The following is a 15,038-nucleotide window of genomic DNA, read 5'->3' on the forward strand; positions in this document are numbered from 1 at the left end:
TAAATAGGATGACATGATATAACTATACGATGTGTTTATTAAAGTGGTTGGCATGCCATAAATCACAAACATGTCGTCGATGGAAACATGATGGCATGATATAATTCACGGATAGAATGACATAATTCAAAATATGATGACTATGCGAACAGGATGAGATGATATAACTATATTATGCCTTTAAAAAATGGGTTGGCATGCCATAATTCAGATACATGTTGTCTATATAAACATCATGGCATGATATAATTCAAATATATGATTTATATACTAAGGAAGTGAGCAGAGGGCAATCGCATATATGATGTGTCAACTAAGGAGATGGCATTCAATATCGTGTATATGATGTAAAAACTAAGCATTACAATACAACATATGCATGATATGAGTAATATAACCATGCCAAGTTTGAGCATACACCTCAGGGGGATAATAGGACTGGTCATCTGCCTCTGAATCCTCCTCTAAAGAGCTATCTGTAACCAACAAGATATCTGCTTCAGCAGGTACCATTGTCTGCTCTGAAGACCTTGTTTTCACTCCAGATTTCTCCATCACCAATTCAAATGGCCGATGCACAGGAAGAGAAGTTGAATATACAAACATTGTCGATAAAAGCAATGAGAAATACAAAAAAAGGACGGCATGATATAATTCACATATATGAAGCTTGGCTAAACAGCATGGCATTGCATAATTCACATATATAATGCCTTGCAACAAGATAGCATTGCAGAATTCACATATATAATGTCTTGCAACAAGATGGCATTGCATAATTCACATATATGGTAATTAGACACTAAACAGGTGGCATTCACACAAAGCATGTTTAAACTAAGAAAATGACATCGCAATGCAAGATACCATACGCACGATATGAGCAACATAACCCTGCCAAGTTAGAGCATGCACTTCGGGGGGGGGGGGAATAGGACTGGTCATCTGTCTCTGAATCCACCTCTGAGGATCTATCTGTAACTAGCAAGACATGCGCTTCGTCAGATAGCATTGTCTGCTCTGAAGACCTTGTTTCCACTCCAGATTTTTCCATGACCGTGCCGAATGGCTGATGCACAGGAAGAGTAATTGAATGTACTAAAATTGTTGACAAATTTAGAAACGTAATAAAAAATGATGTCATGATATAATTCACATATAAGATGACTGGCTAACCAGGGTGGCATTGCAAAATTCACATATATGATGCCTGGTTAAACAAGATGGCATTGCATGATTCACATATACGATAAAGAAACTAAACAGATGGCATTGACACAAATCATGTCTAAACTAAGCAGATGACATCTTTGATGTATACAGTAAGCAATGCAAGGCACCATATGCATGATATTACCAACATCAGCATGCCAAATTAGAGCGAAGACCTCATGGGGTAAATAGGAGTGGTCTTGTACTTCTGAATCCCCCTCAGAGCAGTTATCTTCCTCTTGATTACGATCCGAAATGGGTGGAGGGCGGGCTGCCTTTACGCCCACCATGGAGCGACGTCTGCATGAAATTTTATTGCCACGCAAGGCTCGTCTCTTTTGCTCTACATGTTCAGTTCCATTGTGTACAATAGCTGACATGCATAGGAATAAATCATAGTGAGATTATGTAAGGAGTGCATGCACAAATCCAGAGTGATGGTAGCAAACTGTGGATAGACCCAAAACCAATGATACCAGGCAGATAATAGCTTTAGTTAAAAAATACAGATAATGGCTCCTTTAATGTTTGTTTGCACCCAACATGAAACTCATAGTAGACACCCGAGATTAACCAGATAGTAGACAGATAGTACTGATTACTTCCCCAATATGTACCCCACAACCATTTAAAAACTCAAGTTTCAGCATAAGTTTGGACCTGACTCGGAGTCTAATAGGTGAACATGACGATAAAGAAGCATGTCATCATATTAAGCGATGCATAACATAAGCAGACACGGAAGAGTGCGACCTCTCTTGCGGACCCGTGTAGTCCTCAAGGTCATCTGCTCAGTTGATGATGGTAATGCAGTTGTCGTGGCTGCCGGCGGCGGGGAAGAAGATCTGAGGCGGCGAAAGACAGTCTGGAGAGCGGATCCCTGCTGTGGTGAACCCTTCCGTCGTTGGAGCAGCTAAGCTGGGGTGGAACACAGCACCGCAGGAGCAGGACAAACCACACAAGGTTTTTTTTGACACATATCTGTAACAGAAGTAATTGTGTAAGGGCTTGTTTGAATTTGAGGATTCTAACAATGCAGGGATAGGAAATAGACAGGAATAGGATAGGAATGCACGTGCAAAACAGAGAATTTAGAAACACAGGATTTCTGCCAATCCGGGTGTTTGGTTAACAAGAATTGGAAGATCACAGGATGCAAAGAAGCATGGTGAGATTAAGTCAACCACAAGAAGTGTACAACCTCTTTGGCGAAGCCATGTCGATCTCAGCGTGATTGGGTTGGCCGGTGAGGATGCTCTGGCTGACTTGGCTGTCGGAGGAGGGGAAGAAGATCTTAGGCGTCTGGAGATGGAGCCCGAGGTACTGCTCCGCTGTGATGGAGGGTTTCGTCGTTGGAGCAGCTCTGGTGAGTTGTACGACGCCGAGGCTGAAGTAGGACAAGAGAGACAACGTTAACCTGAGTGGAATTCTAATAGCATCTCCAATAGATGACATAAAATACATAACCACAAAGTGCTAGATTTATACATCAGCCACTCATCTCTGAACTTAACTGTCGAAACTGAATTTAACTGTCGAAACTGAACTTAACTGCCGAAACTGAATTTTGCTGTCGAAACTGAATTTTACTGTCGAAACTGAACGCACTAGAGGTGAGGCTACACGTCAGTTGACTGACTTTTTCATCTCTGGTCAGTCGATTTTGCAGCCGTTGGATACGAAATCAAGGGCCTACAGTTCATCTTCAACCTCCACCCCCCTAAGCCGCCAGCCACCACCGGCCAAACAGCCGCCCCCCGCCGCCCGCGGCCAGCGGTGCGCCGCCCCGCCCGCCCCGGAACACTCGCCACCGCCGGTCCGCCGCCGCCCCGGCCATCCCTCTAGGCCCCCTCGTTCCGAGCTTTTTCTCCGGCGATCCCCACGCCACCGCCCCACCACCACCGACGACCACCGCCCCCACCCTGAACCCTAAGATAGATAGTGGGGTACCTCTCCGCCGAGCCCCCCTTCCCGCTGCGGCTGGTTCTTCCTTAACTCCGGCGAGCCCCCCACCCCCTGAAAATCGACTGACCCAAAAGTCGATTCAGTCGACTGAAGTGTAGCTAAATCGGAGCAGCATCGCAAGCAAGAGCAAGTGCGAGAGCAGCAGCGCGAGCAAGAGCAGGAGCAAGACCAAGAGCAGACCAGGCAGGGGACCGAGAGCAAGAGCAGAGCAGCAGCGCGAGCGAGAGCTAAAGCAGCAGCAGCTCCTACTGATGTGGATGTCGCCGCTGAGGGAGCGACACCGTGGATGGAGCCGTGCCGTGTCGGCTCGGGACCGAGCGTCGGCAACACCGTGAGATCAAATCAAGAAGAAAATGCGGCGATTAGTGTACAACCTCTTTGGTGGCGCCGATTAGGCCGCAGCTTCATCCGAGGAAACGGTGATGATGATGCTCTTCCGGTGGTGCAGGTGAAGACGGAGGTGTGGGAATGGAGGTGGCGCGAAAGACGAGGGGAACGTCGGGGCAGCTCCTTGGAGGTGGAGGACAGGGTGGCTGAACCGGCGGGACGACCAGATCGACGAGGGATCCTCATCTGGTACGGTGCATGAGGGAGGTCTAGGTGTTGCTGTGGACGATGTCGTCGGGGAAGAGGCTCCGGCTGGGTGGCGGACGGAGGAGGGTGTGGGGCTTCGCGGGTTTTCCCGACCTCGGTGTACGAATGGGTGGGCGGATGGGATGGGAGTGGGGAACCATGGCTTAGGGACGCGCTTGTCCGAAATGTGGGGTAAGTTATGAAAGTACCCCCACCGATTTGAGGCGGTTCTTTTGGTTCAGGGGTATCACGGGCATTTCACGTGTCGGGATTTCATAGGAGGTGGGAGTTTTCGCGCGCGTTGTAATTTTGGAATAGCAAGGCGCGGGTTGAGATGGCGGGAGTTGTCGGAGCACAACAAGACAAAGATTTATCTTAAATATTTCGTGGTAACAAGGCGCGGGTTGAAGAGGCAGGAGTTTTGCAGCATGATAGACAGAGACGCTTGCTTGAAATTTCGGCATAACAAGGCGTGGCTTGAAATTTCGGGAGAACAAGCTTAACGTGTACCCAAAAAAAGAAGACAATTTAGACTAGTATGATATACTACGTACAATGTGTTTAACACGCACAACACACACACAGACACCATTTAGACTAGTAAGGTACACGTGCATTGCACGCATGAGATTTGGCAACCAAATTATGAATAAATACCACATTATAGCATGTAAGATTTGAGTCATATATGCATGATGTAGATGTTCGTCTAATTCTTATAGTTCATTTCATTCAAAATCATCTAGTTTTTATAAGAAAGCTAATCTATTTTAAGATTCATGGAATTGTGCAATGTAAGGCATAAAGTAAAAACAAATCATGTGGAAAAACATTTGGGCAATTTTGATACCGAAGATTCTAGAACAAAGAAGAAGTGCTTGTGTTTTGAGGTTTGTGCATTATGCTTAAGTTCAACCATAGAGTCTTCTAGATTGTACATGTGGCAAAATCTGGTGGAATCTAGATGATATCCAACGGCCAGTAGTGCTCAATTTGCCAGCTCTGCACCATCGGATTGGTCTCATCCAACGACCATCTTTCAAAGTTAAAGTTATCCGCACACTATATAAAAAATATAATATATAATATATATAGGGGTATAGATATAGATATGTGATGCGAAAGCCACCCATCATCTCCAATTGGAATAGTGTGTCCATGCACGGATGCAGTGTGTCCAAACGATGTCTGCCATCGGTATCTCAAATTCAAACTAGTCTGACCTTGTTCAATGTGTATACATTACAACATGCTCGTTTCCAAACCACACCGCGCAGATCTCCGTCATATTCATGCATGCATGGGTTTCCAACATCATGATCTCTTATTCAAATATTTGAATTCAACTTTACATTGATTATGACCTCACCTAGTCTTTTACACCCACACATTGGTCTTCTCTTTATAATTGTACCACTAACTTTCTCTCGTGCATGCATGCACACACACTATCAGTCGGCATTATCCATCGCACACATGCAATCTTTTTCTTCAGGTCGGTCTCCCATGAAGGCACACACACACATCCCCCTCTCCATCATATCGGGCATTCTTTATCTCTCACGTGCATGCGCAACGATCGATGTTCCTCTATGTGTGTGTGTGTATAGCTAGGTCTTTCATAGTTTTCCACATAAACTGATCAATCTATATATCTAGTGAGGTCTCACCCTCTTTCCCACGTCCACATCGATCAATCTATACCTCTCTATATAGGATTACATATATAGCTAATACACCCACATTAATTATATATCCAACGCCCCCTCTCATCATCCATGCCTTCCGCTTCATCTCTCAGATGCGCGCACAATGGCGAAGACAGGGGGCAGCAAGGGCCCTGCCCCCCCTAACATCACTATATATCGAGGCTAATATGAATGTGATCATTAGACAACTGCTGGTAAAAATGGTTTAAGTTGATGAATTGGCCCTCCTCGTAAAGGATTAGCAATGCTTGCCCCCTAGCTCATGGGACATTTTTCATGGCTCCGCCACTGCGCGCAACAGCGCACGTTCTTGCCCCCCCTCTCTCTAAATATCGATCTCGCAGTTGTGCACTCCTTCATAGTCTCCCTCCACTCGGCCCCTCGCACCATCTTCTAGCCCCCCACCGGATTTTGCCACATGTACAATCTAGCAGACTCCATGGTTGAACTTAAGCATGATGCACAAATCTCAAAATAACAGTGGTTCTCCTTTGTTCTAGAATCTTCCGTATCATAACCGCCCAAAAATTTTTCTAGTTGAATTGCCATTATTTGTTTTTACTTTATGCTTTACAACGCACAATTCCATGAATCATAAAATAGATTAAGGGCTTCTTTGATTCAAAGGATTCTCAAAGGAATTTTGGTTCTAATCCTTAGGAATTTTTCCTATCTTGGTTGTTTGACTCGTAGGATTGTAAACCATAGGAATTTTTCCATATGATTCATTTGCACTAGATTTCATAGGAAACATCCCATCCACTCAAACCTCTTTGAAAGAATTCTGCGTTTTTTCTATGCACAATCAAACACTCGTACAATCCTGTAGGATTCAAGACGACATTCCACTCTAATCCCATGTTCTTCCTATTCCCGCGTTTTGGAAATCCTACGAATCAAAGAGGCCCTAGATTTTTTATAAAAACTAATTGATTTTGAATGAGATGAACTATAAGAATTAAACGAGGTCTACATCAGGCATATATGACTCAGAGCTTACATGCTGTAGTGTGGTATTTATTCATAATTTGGTTGCAAAATCTGACGTGTGCAATGCACGTGTACCTTACTAGTACTTCGAGTATGTGCAAAACACAATGGCACGCTACACAGTGTCTCTCTTACAGTTCATGAAGCCACGTGGCACATGTGGAGGCATTGTCGCGACATCCTTGTGTGGATTGATCACAGTGACGTGCTGCTAGTTCCAGAAGAATGTACTCGTCCTCCCTGAGCCGCACTGGCGGTACATGCACGAAGCGAAGATGTGCACACACGCCACGCACGCACTTATTCCCTCGCACGCACACGCGGGTACACGGGCGAACGCAATTTTGTACCAAGATCCACCCCATGTGATAATTTGACGCATGTAAAGTCCTTCACTTCATTGATGGTCAATTAATACAGTGCATGCAAATTGAGTGGACGTGAGGGCGGAAGAAAGACATTACTACTCCACTGCGCGCATGCGAGTAGTTAAATCATGGGTTGCTAGTAGTACTTCCATTGGTCTCCTTCGTATTTTGTGCCAATTTTTGACAGTAACATAATATTTACGCATCTGAGCAGTGTAGTCTACTTGAAATTTATGTTCCACTAAACTCATCGGGAGCCGTTTCGGGCCTCGAAACCAAAACCCATCAATTTATCTTTACCTTGTTCCCATCACATTCGAAAGTACTAGTGCTACAATTAAGTGCAAGCCTACTCACACCTACTAGTACGTACCAAACCTGAACATGTTCCCACTATGCAGGTATTAGTACTAGTGCTAGTACTCAGGTTATAAAAAGGGGAACTACCTAACCGAAAATTACTCTACCTTTCCTCCTCATAAGTGCTTCTTCTTCGTCCGTCCTTGCCATGTCCGGCGCGTAGAGCTCTAGGTCGAGAACTACTCGTAACAAGGGAGCGACAACCAAGGCTGCGGAAAAAAAGAGAGGGCTCGCCGCCACGCAGAGACCTCGAAAGATCTCTCATGGGCTGGCGATGGCTCCCAGGAGCGCCCTAGCCGCGGAGGCGAACATGCTGAGCTGGAGGCGCTGGAGTCGTTATCCCTCGACGGCATGCCCGATCAGCTCAATAAGCACCTCAATAAGCAGAAGGAGTTCATCCACGGCTTGGTGGAGCTGCTGAAGGAGAGCCTCGACGACATGCCCGCTGAGCTCAATAAGCAGGGGGAGTTGACCGCCGGCTTGGTGATGCTGCTGAAGAAGAGCATTGCCTCGGAGAAGAAGGCGACCGGCGAAATCCTGCAACTTCAGGAGGATAAGGCGAAGCTCTGCCACGAGCTCGACCTACTGAAGGAGAAGAACGCCGGCTGGAAGAAGCTGCATGAGAGTAGTAGTTCCTCGATGAAGATGCTGCAGGCCCTCATCATGGAATAGAAGGAGGAGTTGGCGAAGCTCCACATCGAGCACCCGGCTGCTGTCAAGGTACGTAATGCGGCTGTGGAACAGATGATGAAGGCTCGCATCGAGAAATCCCGTGTCATGGACAGAATGAAGAAGATGGCGGAGGAGACGCACAAGGAGATGGAGGTCGTGGAGGCGATGAAGAAGCAGTTACGACTCCGCGGTGAATTAGATCATTTGGGGTGATAATATTCCTTCTTCTTTTGCTCCTGTGTTTCTTCTTTTGCTTCAGGTGCTTCGCCGCACGTGTCACGTTCTCTGCGAGGCATGAATAGAACAATGCTAACAATGAGATGACTAGCAAATTAGATCATTTTTTATTGCCATATGGCACTGGGCTGCCGTGTTTCGTGCTCCTCCGTCGTAGTACTACTCCAGTGGAAAACTTGAGTATACCGCACGGTTCTTTGCTCCTCCTCGGGTCGTCGGCACATTTATATGAGCAGTCAAATCACAAGGCCCCGCCTTCCAGCTGTAATGAGCCGTCAAATCACAAAGGCCCTCGCCTCTCGTGAAAAGGACCAAGCTAGACTGCCCCGCCCTCTAGCCTTTTAAAAAATGTATACATTTGTCCAGTAGTAGTATCGATGGATTGCGCCATGGAGCAAAAATAACAAGATGAAATTAAAGAAAAAAGGTGGTACATATAGAGAGCGCTCGTCGCCAAATTATGCATATACTATATGACACTACCCACTATGAAGGTACTAGTAACATAGACTAGTAACTAGTCTATGTTACTCTCCACTATGACCAGCCAAAGTCGAGGCGCTGATACCAACGAGGGACTGGTTGTGTCAATACTTGGACAACTCACCCGATTGCATGCGCACCAGGCAGACGAAGCTCGTGTCGTGTTGGTGCCGTGTGCGGCCCGCACATTAACCAAAACCTCGCGCCTCCATCTTAGCCTCCGCGTTTTAAACTTCTCAATCTCAAGGCCAAGGAGCAACCTGAAACCTATGATAGAGCCAATCGGATGGTTGAGAACACTACAATTCGTAGCTACAGATGCGTGTGTGAGAGAGGATGAGTGCGTGCGTGCACCTCTTCTCAGAGTACAACTGTATGTGGGTGGCATCGACCTAGGGAGCAGTGATGGTGTGTGCGAGAAGTCCCAAGAGATAGGTGTAATACCTCTGAAAAAAAGACTAGTCTATAGCTCGCCACGAGGCTATTCTTGTCAAACGCCAAGCATAAGATATGTATCCGACTGTGCCAGTTTTTGCACGTACACAGCAGTAGAAAAAGAACTAGTACCATGGCATATGCTACACCACGGCCGAGAAAACGTGCCGATGTTATGCCATCCGGGAATAGTGCCGCACTTCGAAACTAGAACCGTCAATAAATTTTGAGCGCGTCTCGTCACATTCCAAATTACTACTACTACCATGCTATATTTAATTGCAAACCTGTTCACACCAATCACAACCTAAATGGTTTCCCGCTTAGGAGCGTATTAGTAGTACTCGGTTATAAATACTACTATGCTAAGATGACTGCACATTCCTCCTCAACTCCTCATCCATAAAAAACAATCAAGTCAATCAAGCCATAGCCAGCGTGAGTTCTGGGTTGAGAGATTTCCACCGGGGAGAGGTGAGCATGGAAGAGGAAGCACGAGAGATGTCCCGCCTCGCCGCGAAAGCAGCCGACATGTCCAGCCGCGCAGCAGTAGCAGCACAGAGGTCCCGCCGTGCCGCTGAAGCAGCACGGAGGTCCCGCCGCGCTGTCAATGTAGCAGACTGGTCCGGCCACGCCGCGGAAGCAGCAGAGATGTCCCGCCGCACCGCCGAAGCAGCACAGAGGTCCCGCCGCACCGCGGCAGCCTGGGAAAATTTCTCGTGGGCAGGCGAGGACTCTTACAGGCGCATGCATGCGATGGTCCATAGCCAGATGGATCAGATCTCCGGCTGGGCGAGGTTGCAGGACGATGCTACCGGCATCATCTGGCAACTAGGGGAGGGCAATGCGAAGCTCCGGGGCGAGCGCGACCTGCTGAGGGCGAAGATCGCCGGAAGGGCGAAGCAGGAGGAGGAGACCGCTGCCTTGTTGCAGAGGACGGGCGTCATCATCAAGAAACTTATGGACGAGAATGCCATGCTCCGCATCGAGCGCAACAGGCTGGTGGAGGAATCCATGGATGCTGCCAAGCAGCGTATTAAGGACATGAAACTGATGAAAGAGATCATCGCCCGCCGCAAGAACTAGTCTCCGCGACCTGCAGTGCATAAAGAAAGTAGAGATCAGCGAGCCAGATCGTTGTATGCGTCTTCCTTCCTCTTTTGCCCTTGTGTATTTCGGGCGTAGCCGCATGTGGCTTTTTTAATTATCTTCCTAATTATGTAAGACAATTATTATCCACTCTCGTCGTCCTTATATATATTCATCAGTCTTGCTATAAGTCACAGTAGATGCTATATAGGTCCGTCGGATCAAGATCCGTGCAAAATTTTCTTTTCAGATTTTCTTTTTTCTCTCTTAAATCTCAGTCGAGTGAGACATTGCCACGCCATTAAACAGAGGCTCGAGCGCCATTAATGGAGACCTTGGGAGAGAGGTGGACGGCATATGGGGGTCAAAGGGCTCTCCTCCCGATAAGCACGCGCAGGGGTCTGATCGCACGCCTCCCGTACTCAAATAGCTACCCTGCACGGCGCCTCCTAGCTAATAAAAAAGGGGACGCGTGGCGGCACGTAAATGGTAAATAGAATGCCCATGGTTTCAATAATACTTGTGTTTCCGATTGTAACGTGACAACACTTGTTCCAAAATGACTTTGTTGATTGTTAATGTGTGCGCCTTCGCAAATCGGATAGCAAAATTACCATAACATGTTGGTTCCATGTCATGACACCAAGCCAAGTTTCATGATTTTCATGCGTGTTTCGGATTTACAGGAATTAAAAAACCAAGTTTCTCAATGTTTCCAGCCGAGCCATGACGCCCAGATGTTTGAATTTCATTCCCATTTCTGGCATGGGACCTAGAAATTTACCCGAGGAGACACATGTGATTTTTCAACCAGCTTTGGTGCACTGGAGCATGTGCTTGTATTTAAAATTTGAATTATGCACACAAAGGTGACACGTTCCCTCTCAGAACCACGAGCCTTCTTGAGAGAAGCTCCGTTTTGCAAGAAACTTATACCAAAACTTGTTCCTATTCTGCAATTTTTTTTACCACAACATGGTAGTACCATGACATGACACCATGCCAAGTTTCATGATTTTCAGGCATGTTTTGGATTTACAAGAATTTTAAAACCAAGCTTCTCAAAGTTCTCGGCCGAACCACGATGCCCAGATGTTTGAATTTCATTCCCATTTCTTGCATGGGACCTAGAAATTCACCCGAGGACACACATGTGATTTTTCAATCAACTTTGGTGCACGGGAGCATGTGCTTGTAGTTCAAATTTGAATTATGCACATAAATGACCACAAACTCAATTAATGTATAAAAAAGGCCAAACGAACCCAGAATAATTCCAAAATTTAACAGGGCACTCATATAGTTCTATGTTGCCTCTGTAAAGAAAATCTGGGGGGAGGCAGCGTATATTGTTTCGCACACAAAGGTATAAAGAAATAATGAAATTAGCATACCTATTTAATTCTTGGGTTCTTATTATTTATGCCACTAGTTGTGTATCACTACTCAGTTTTGCCATTAGAAGTTACAACTACTCAAAAAATGCCATCGATCCGTGAGATGCCTGCTCAAAAATGCAATTAGATATCTAAAAAATGCCATCGTTAAGTTAGATGTTTGCTCAGAAATGCCTTAGACATTGTTATTTTCACGTCAAACCCGTTGACCATGTTACATGACAAAAATAAGCCGATTCTCACAATGATAAGTTAATGGTGTCCAGCACAACACACCCCTCAAATAAAACTAAGCACCCTAGAATTCTTTGACAAAACTAAGCACCCTGAAATTCTTTGACAACTAAACTGCTGGCTATATGATGTTGGCCATATATATTGTACGTATATAATGTGAAGAAACGAGTGGTAGTACTATACCAACTAAAAGATGAAATGTACAAAATATAATGAGAAGAAACATAACATAGTTCTGCTGGGGGCTCAGCACAACACACCCCTCAAATAAAACTAAGCACACCAGAAATTAAACTAAGCAACTAATCTGGTAGACACTGCATTAGAACCACCATGAGCAACGACACTGCCACCTTACTCGGAGTCCTCGTCCACGTCCTCGACTTCGTCCTTGTCCCTCTTCCTCTTGGGCGATACTTCTTTGCTTGAACCACACACTTGGCTCTTGCTCTTCATCCAACCCTTGTAGATATTGAAACAAAGGTAGCCATCCATTGCAACATAGTGGATGTGGTCTATATCTAGTACAGTCCACTGCCATGCACGATGAAACGTGTGCGGAGGTTTCTTCAGTTCACCGTACGAAGGATGAACCATGGCTCCTGCCAGTGTCAGCATTGAAGGCTAATCAAGGGAGGGCACCAGCCCTTCTTTCTGGAGGTCGAAGGGGTCGCCTACAACGAGGCCTATCCGACCAAGGATTTCCTTGTCGTTCCTAAAGTCTACAGTAACGAATTTGACTCGGCCGCCCTTGAGGAACTTCTTAAATTCCTTGCACTCAACGTCGGCATGGCATATGTGGTAGACCAAGCATAAGTCATGCACGCAAACCTGGATCACGGCGGGCTTCTTCTTCTCTGCCATCTTTAGATTCTTCTCGCTTCCCAGGACTGTGGTGTACTCAACATCTAGCCCAGCGACCCACTCATCATTTGAGTTTTCGAACATGCATTTGAAGCAAGCAAGGCATTCTTTCACTGTTGCGGAAGAACGGGTGTAGATGACGTCGAACTCATCGCCGGTGATGGTTCTAACCTTGTACTCACCATCGATCATGGAGATTTGGGATGCCATGGATTTGGGAGGAGGGTTAGGATTAGTGGAACTGCCATAATGTGAAAGGACGGGACGACTAGGAGCGGTTTATCGATTGTAAAAATGTCGAGTGGGGGCGCGTGCGAATGGCAGGGTAGTGGCTTGCCTGGTGGATAAATGGATTCATGCACTGTACTATGGTGGCCCAATTAGATGTCGTGTCTACTCGACGCCCAATTAAATGGATTTCGATGTCATGTCAAGCGTTGGGAAAATTATAGGTCATACGAAGCTTTCCATTCTCCCATGATACGGGCTTCTGAGAGCCCTTGGATCTGAGATCGAACGGTTGCATGGCGTGATTCTAGACCTATGGGTGAATATCCTATCCTGGAGGGTTATTCTGCAAATTTTCAGCAACTTAGCATGCGACCGTTCGATGTCTGATCCAAGGGCTGCCAGTAGCCCGTATCATGGTCGCGCCTACCACGACCGTCGCCTCGCTCGCACGGCCGCGCCCTTGGAGATTTAACACGGTGCGTTAGGCTATCTGATGTTGGCATGTCATACATAGGCATCACTTCGTCACTCATACAACAAGGTTAGCTATAAGGTTGGCTATAAGAGTATTTTTTGTTTACTTCTCTCTATCTCTTTCTTTGTAGTATTTATTGCATTTGCCAAGGAGTGACCTCTTCCAATGAAATGGTGCTTAGATGAGGTGCTATGGGCATTAAATGGCTTAGCAACTCAAGTCCCAAATGCATAGGTGCTTAGTTTTTTGTTGCTAAGTTTGCTTCATCTAGGTACACGCGCTTATCACCGTTTCTTCCCGGGCTCACCAAACTAGTCTATCTCTTCTTAATTAACTTGCCACATCCGACATTATGCCTATGTGGCACGCTTAGCACTTGTAGGATCAAGTACAATAGTGGGCTATAAGCCCGCTTTACATGGCATTTTTGCATATGTGGGGGAAAGAGGCAAGGAAAAAGTGGAGGAGTGGGCTCTCAAGCAAGAGCCAGCCTCTACATGGTGGAGCATCGGGGGAGGCACCTGTATGGAGGTGGTCAGGAATCGGGAGACTCAAGCCAGTCGTAGCGCCGCAGTTAAAATGATAATGGCAAGTCAAATCACCGGGCCCCACCTGTCCAGCAGTAACTCACTGTCAAATCACACAGCCCTACGTTTGCAGCAGCCTACTCCCTCATCTTCTCGCGTCTTTATCGAACCGACTAGGCGGAACTGCCCCGCCTACCGCGCGAGAAAATCCCCGCCCTCGACTTTTAAATAGTACAGTATACTAATTTTGTATCCATGGATTGCGCCATGGAGCAAAGCCTCAAGAAAACGGCGGTACACATGTGTGGAGTATACAGCACGCCCGTCGCGTTCGCGTCGCACCCCAGACGGTCGGTCGGTCTGGCACGCCGCTCTCCGAATGGAACACGCATCATATTGCGTTTGCACAGACATGTGGGACCGCAATTGAGAACCGACCATAGGCGCACTCCCCGGCCTCGCAAGTCGGGTGACTTAATAGAAGAGAGAGACGAGCGATAGTACTACTAGAGTAGTGTTGTAGGAGTACATACGTTGGTACCTGGACGATCCCTGCAAGACACGGAAGATCAGTTCGTCCATGCTTGTGACCACACTCCAGCAGACACGCCTGGATTGGCTATCGTCTACATATTGTGCAGGCTGTGTTGTACAGGGCTGTAGTTCTGGTGAGAAATCTAAAAAAAGGTTCTTGTCATCTCGCAAAATTAGGTGTCATGTGCTTCGGATCACTGCGAGGGTTAAACAGCAACAACTGAGTTGGGCTAGTCATTGGGGGCACATGCACGAAGACTACTCGGCTGCCATCTAGGTCAAGCCGGCTATGTTAATTAGGACATCTATCGATGGACCCCTTTTCTACGAGTTTATCTTTAATTTGAGCTTTGATCTTCGTCTAGTTTGTCCGTCGGGATTCATCTTGTCTCCTTTGGGCAGTGAGGTTATGATTTCTTGTCATGTGGCATTTTTCGTGTTATATGTTATAATCTGGTGCTTCAGATCAAAATGACGACAACTGCGCCTTCGGGGCACGTGCATGAAGACTTCTCGACAGTCATTGCCGAGGTCAAGCCGGCTTCGGCCGGTAGACAAAAGAAAACTAGTACTCCACTATATAGGCAGGAGCCTCCGCGCTTTCTTGCTAGTGTTGCTCTCTTCACACTGTCTCGTCCTCTCCAGATCTAAACACAACAGTGGTGGCCACACTCTCTCTC

This window comes from Aegilops tauschii, chromosome 2, assembly GCF_002575655.3.
Source record: "Aegilops tauschii subsp. strangulata cultivar AL8/78 chromosome 2, Aet v6.0, whole genome shotgun sequence".
NCBI lineage: Eukaryota > Viridiplantae > Streptophyta > Magnoliopsida > Poales > Poaceae > Aegilops > Aegilops tauschii.